Below are 6,609 nucleotides of genomic sequence, written 5' to 3'. Positions count from 1 at the left end.
AGCCCTCCTCACTATCCACAACTCCACCAATCTTCGTATCATCTGCAAATTTACTGACCCACCCTTCGATTCCCTCATCCAAGTCATTAATAAAAATTACAAACAGCAGAGGACCCAGAACTGATCCCTGCGGAACTCCACTTGTAACTGGGCTCCAGGCTGAATATTTACCATCTACTACCACTATCTGACTTCGACCTGTTCGCCAGTTTTCTATCCAACTGGCCAAATTTCCCACTATCCCATGCCTCCTGACTTTCCGCATAAGCCTACCATGGGGAACCTTATCAAATGCCTTACTAAAATCCATGTATACTACATCCACTGCTCTACCCTCATCCATATGCTTGGTCACCTCCTCAAAGAATTCAATAAGACTTGTAAGGCAAGACCTACCCTTCACAAATCTTAAGGCACAAGGAATCCAGAATAAGGTAGATGAAGAGTGGCGCGGTGGCTCAGTAATGGTTAGCACTGCTGCCTCACAGCACCAGGGTCCCAGGTTCGATCCCAGCCTCGGGCGACTGTTTGTGTGGAGTTTGCACATTCTCCCTGTGTCTGCCTCTTTCCTTCCAAAATCCAAAGATGTGCAGGTCAGGTAAATTGGCCATGCTAAATTGCCCATAGTGTTGAGTGCATTAGTCAGAGGGAAATAGGTCTGGATGGGTTACTCTTCGGAGAGTCAGTGTGGATGGTTGGGCTGAAGGGCCTGTTTCCACACTGTAGGGAATCTAATCTAAACTGATGGCACAAATTGAAGTAAATGAATATAATCTCTATAATCATTAGCAAACATGATAACAAGGAGATCAAAACTGGAAGCTTAACATTCAGGAAATTTCACCTTTGGGAGAAACAGGAGGGATGGAAACAATGCTGGGGTAGCACTGTTAATAAGATATGAAATAAGGACAATTGAGAGATACAAACTAACTCAGATGATGTAGAGTCCATTTGGGCAGACCAGCGAGGGAAAGAAGACATTGGTCAGAGTTTAGACCTCCAAACAGCAGCCACTGGGTTGAAAAGAGTATAAATCAACAAATAACAGGGGCATGTAAAAAGAATAGGGCAATATATATAAATGACTTTAATCTTCATGCTGGTTGGGTCAATCAAATTGGAAAGGATAGTGACGACAACAAATTTACAGAGTACGTTAGTGCCCACTTCATAGAGCAATATGTCATGACCAACCAAGGAATAGGCTCTCTTGCATTTGGTAATGAGACAGGTTTAATAAATGACCTCTGAGTAAAAGTTGTGATCATAAAATTATAAAATTTAATATTCCTTTTAAGAGTGAGAAACCTGGCTGGAAATGACTGTGTTTAACTTAAATAAAGTGAATTACACTGACATTGGGATAGATTTGGCTAAAGTGAACTGGGTAGAGACTAGCAGGAGTGATAGTAAGCAAGCAGTGGCAGGCAGTTAAGGAGGTAACTCTTAGCAAAAATATATATCAGAAAGAAGAAAAGATTCGCAGAGAATGAACCAACCATGGCTAATCACTTCAACTACCCCTCCCACTTTGCCAAGAACATACAAGTGCTGGGCCTCCTCCACAGCCAAATCCAACCCACCCGACGACTGGAGGAAGAATGCCTCATCTTCCGCCTTGGGACCCTTCAACTATAAAGTATTAACATCAATGTCACTAGTTTCCTGATCTCCCTCCCCCCACCTCATCCCAGAACCAACCCTCCAACTTGGCACCGCCTTCTTGAACTTTCCTACCTGTCCATCTTCCTTTCTACCTATCAGCTCCAACCTCTCCTCCAACCTATCACTATCACTTCTACCTATTGGCTTCCCAGCTACTTTCCCACCACCACAACGCTCCTATTTATCCCTCAGCCCCCTTTCCCCCAGCCCATATTCCTGATGAAGGGCTTATGCCTAAACGTCGACTCTCCTGCTCCTTGGATACAGCCTAACCTGCTGTGCTTGTCCAGCGCCACACTTTTTGACTCTGATCTCCAGCATCTGCAGTCTTCACTTTCTCCTAAGAAAGTTAAGGACAGTATTAAGTTGAAAGAAAAAAGCAAATAATGAAGAAAAAAAAACAGTGATAGCCCTTAAGAGTGGGTTAAATTCAGAATTCAGCAAAGAAGGACACAAAATATAATAACACAAAGCAAATAAGCTATGAGGCCAAACTAATAAGGAATATTAAAAAACTAACAATAAGATAGTTAATTAAATAAATAATAAGGAAGAGAGAGGTCGAAGTGAATATAGGCTCCTGAGAAAATAAGGAGAAAGTGAGGTCTGCAGATGCTGGAGATCAGAGATGGAAATGTGTTCAGGAAGAAGGGCTAATGCCCGAAACGTCGATTCTCCTGTTCCCTAGATGCTGCCTGACCTGCTGCGCTTTTCCAGCAACACATTTCCATCTCCTGAGAAAATAAATCTTGATCCTTTTACAATTGGAAGCAGCTTCACCAAACTACTCTATCCAGCTCACACATGATTTTGAAACCTTAACCAGATCTCCTCTCAGCTTTCTTCCCTCCAGGGAAAACAGTCCCAACTTCTTCATTCTGTCCTCACAGATGAAGCTTCTCATCCCTAGAACCATTCCAGTAAATACCTTCTGGGCACTATTCAATGCATTCACAGTTTTCCTATAATACTCCTACTGAGATCAAGTGAGTGCCTGGTACATGTTTAATATCACATCCTTGATCTTTGTACTCTATGTCCCCTTTAATAAAGCTGAGAACAATCTTTGCTTTATTTATTGCTCTCACTACCTGTTTGCCACCTTCAATGAATTCTGCACATGTATATACCCAGGTCCCTTTGCTGTTGCACCGCTTTTAGCATTGTACCCCCTATTTTATACTGCCTTTCAATGTTCTTTCGACCTCACACTAATCTGCATTGAACCTCAACTGCCACCTATTCGCCCATTCCACCACATTGTTAATGTCCTTTTGGAAGAAAACCTAAAGATCTGCGGATGCTGGAAATCAGAAACAAAAACAGAAATTGCTGGAAAAACTAAGTCTGGCAGCATTTGGCAGAGAAATCAGAGTTAACCTTTCAGCTTCTTCAAAATGTTCTGAATTTCTCTTCTCCCTTCCTTCAACATCCTCTACAGGAGCTCCAGAGGGTAACTTCCTTGGCCCAAGTATCTTCAGCTGCTTCATCAACAATTTTACTTCTCTCACAAGGTCAGAAGTAGGGTCGCTTACTGATGATTGCACAATGTTTGGCACTATTCACAACACAATGTAGTCCATGCCCAAATTCAGCAAGAGTTGGACAATACCCAGGCTTGGGCTGACAAGTGGCAAGCACCATTCACACAGTGCAAGTGCCAGGCAATGACTATCACCAAAAAGAGAATGCTGGAGAAATTCAAAACAGTTCTGAAGAAGAGTCATGCAGGACTTGAAACGTTAATTCTGTTTCTCTCTCTACAGATGCTGCCAGACCAGCTGAGTTTCTCCAGCATTCTCTGTAAATTTTGCAACTCCCTTTCTATCCATTAATCATTTCTTTACCCAGAGCATTAAATTGCTCCCAATCTCATCTACTCTCATTTTATTTACTCCTCTGTTGGACCAGATTAGACATCTTCTAAAAATCCAAATACATTTCATCCAGTGGTTCTCCTTTTACTATGCTACAAATAACATTTTCAAAATAGATTTGTCAAACATGATTTCCCTCTCATAAATGCATTTTGACTCAACCCACTCTGATCATACTTTTCTAAATGCCCAGGTATCTCAGTCTTCATAATAGATTTGAACATGTTTCATACTACTGACATCAGGTAACAGATCTGTAATTCCTCTCTCTCTCTCTCTCTTTCTCCCGCCTCTTCTTTAAATACAAGATTCCATTTACTGCTTTTTTATTTGCAGGAACCTTTCCAGAATGGATGGAATTTTGAAAAATATACCATCAATCCATGCATTATCTCTATAGCCAGCTCCTTCAACACTCTGGGATGTGGTTCACCTGGTATCATCCTTCAATCCAATAAATCTCTTGACAGCTACCTCTCCATTGAAAGTAACTTTGAGTTTCTCATTTTGTACTTCTGAGAGATTTTATTGACTGTGCAAAGAGTGTGCAAAGAGACCTACACCAGTCACTGAGAGTAAGCATGTAAGTATCACAGGCGGTCAAGAAGGCAGATAGTATGTTGGCCTCTATAGCGAGACAATTTAAATTCTGCTGGTCTGGATATTATTTTTGGGAATACAGGTGACAAATTTCGGGAGAACAGTTTTTACAGGCCCGTGTTTTGGGAAACCACATCTGTTTAATTTCTCGGACTTAGGGTCTGGGGCTTTCTGCGTTCAGTTTTGGGTTTTGTGGAGCAGGATTGACCATCCTGACTTTGGGGTCCAGATCAGGTTTTACAAACTCTGATGCTGGGTTATAATTCAAACTGTCCAGGTCTGTATTTTGGCCAGCTTCTTCAAAACCAAGTCTAGGTTTTGAGAAACAAAAACATAAGTTGCTGGAAAAACTCAGCAGATCTGGCAGCATCTTTGAAGGGAAATCAGAGTTAATGTTTCAGGTCTGGTGATCCTTCCCCAGAACTAGATGAAGTGGATCTGCAGAGTGATGCAACCCTGAGCCAGTGTAATGCGATGTTGTTGGACAGAGGTCAAGAGTGTGTATATGATGCCACATGACACTTGGGATCTCAGGATGAGGCATGAGCAAGCTGTCAAGAGATAACTGTGATCCTGGGTGGATTCAAAGCACAAGTGATGAAACTTGATTTGGAATCCATGTGGGGTGAGTCTGAGCCTGAGGCAGTCACTGACGAATGTGATATGGCTGTGGAAATGAGTTTTAGCAAATACCTGGTCAAACAGCAGATGTGGCAGTGAAATTACTGAGTGTGGATAAGAAACAAAGGATTAGAATGGAAATCCCCTCAGAGAGAGGAGCGTTTCTTCTTGGAGGTGGGCATGCCTGGAAGAGATGTGGCAGTGAGTTAAATACTAAATAAAACCGAAACAACTGCTCAATGCTGCAGGTTTTGAGAAATTTTGTTAAAACTATACAAGATACTAGCCAGGACCACAGCTGGATTGCCGTAAGCAGTTTTGAGCCCCTTATCTCTGAAAGATGGACTGGTCTTGGACGCAAGGCTGGCTCTGCTGGAGGGTGCTGAAGCACTTGGCCAGTGATCATGGCTGTGAGGGGTGGGCTCTCCAGGCTGCCTCAATCACTCAGTTATATTCAAGGCTGGAGATAGAGACAGAGAGTCCTGATGAAGGGCTTTTGCCCGAAATGTCGATTTTCCTGCTCCTTGGTTGCTGCCTAACCTGCTGAGCTGTGCTTTTCCAGCACCGCTCTAATCTGGAGACAGAGAGATGTTCACTCACGACGGTTCGGGGGAAAAGGCTGGAGACTGGAAGAGGGGGGGGAGCGTGAGGCTGGTCATGGGAGGGACACTTGATGGGCTGAATGGCCAACTTGTGCAACGCCATTTTTTGATGGGAATGATTTTGGAGGCTTCGGCGGACCTGACCCCTCCCCCACCTCCCATCCTGGGGTCTGGGGGATAGATGGTGGGAAAAAGTGAGGTCTGCAGATGCTGGAGATCAGAGCTGAAAATGTGTTGCTGGAAAAGCGCAGCAGGTCAGGCTGGCTCTGCTGAAGCACTTGGCCAGTGATCATTGCTGTGAGGGGTGGGCTCTCCAGGCTGCCTCAATCACTCAGTTATATTCAAGGCTGGAGACAGAGACAGAGAGTCCTGAAGAAGGGCTTATGTTCGAAACGTCAATTCTCCTGTTCCCTGGATGCTGCCTGACCTGCTGCGCTTTTCCAGGATAGATGGTGGGATCCAGTCCCATGTAGGGACGGGTGATCCCCCTGGGTGATCTGCACCCAGTGACCCACCCTCCCCAACCAGGTGATCTGCCACAGGAAGGAAATCTAATGGTGATCTTGCTTTTGTGCACGTCCTGCGCACCATTACTTTGTATTCCTCGCTCTGTTTAATCACCCTCTGATCTGTCCTTGTATGTTAACATCAATCTGTACTACACACAAAACAGAACTTTTCACTTTACTCAGGTACATGTCACAACATTTCAATCAAACCAAATCAAACAGTCTGTTTATCAGTTTCAAGATGATCACATTTCCCTTTGGCCTTCACCATTGATATAACATATCTTAGTTTACAGCACAGTTATACAATGTCACGGTTAATGCAGTGAGCAGGACCTTACCCTCAGTGTAGATCCCCAGCCCTGGTGCCTGAGTCTCTGTGGTCCACAAACTCACCCGACTGTAAAACCTCAGACAAAAACTAGCACCTTTCCGGTGGGGGTGATCTAGATCAGGGATTTTGCCCTGAGCCGGGTGATCTGGTCCCGGTGATCCAAACTCCCCTCCCCGTGATCTTGTCCTGGTGAACCCCCCCATCCTAGTGATCTGGTCCCTGTGATTACTCCCCTCCCCCTGGGGGGGTGTGCTCCCAGGGATCCACACTTCCCTCCCGGTGATGCCCCCACTGGGTGTTCTAGTTTCAGTGATCCCCCCCCCCCGGGTGATCTGGTCCCGGTGACCACCACCTACTCCAGATGATTTGGTCCCAGTGACCCCCGCCCCCCCCGGGTG

General features: G+C 44.6%; 1 protein-coding gene across 1 annotated transcript in view; it reads right to left on the bottom strand.

The window, feature by feature from the left end:
• LOC122541478 overlaps positions 1–1,980 on the bottom strand; it is a 136,279-nt gene extending 134,299 nt beyond the window's left edge. Inside the window, exon 1 of the mRNA XM_043678274.1 lies at positions 1,942–1,980. The gene's annotated coding sequence lies outside the window, so the exon portion shown is untranslated. The remainder of the gene's footprint in view (positions 1–1,941) is intronic.
• Between the last annotated feature and the right edge of the window lie 4,629 nt (positions 1,981–6,609).

Source organism: Chiloscyllium plagiosum, chromosome 37, assembly GCF_004010195.1.
Source record: "Chiloscyllium plagiosum isolate BGI_BamShark_2017 chromosome 37, ASM401019v2, whole genome shotgun sequence".
In the NCBI taxonomy this organism is placed as follows: domain Eukaryota; kingdom Metazoa; phylum Chordata; class Chondrichthyes; order Orectolobiformes; family Hemiscylliidae; genus Chiloscyllium; species Chiloscyllium plagiosum.
The sequence above is the reverse complement of the archived record's forward strand: the minus strand, read 5'-3'. Positions and strand labels throughout refer to the sequence as shown.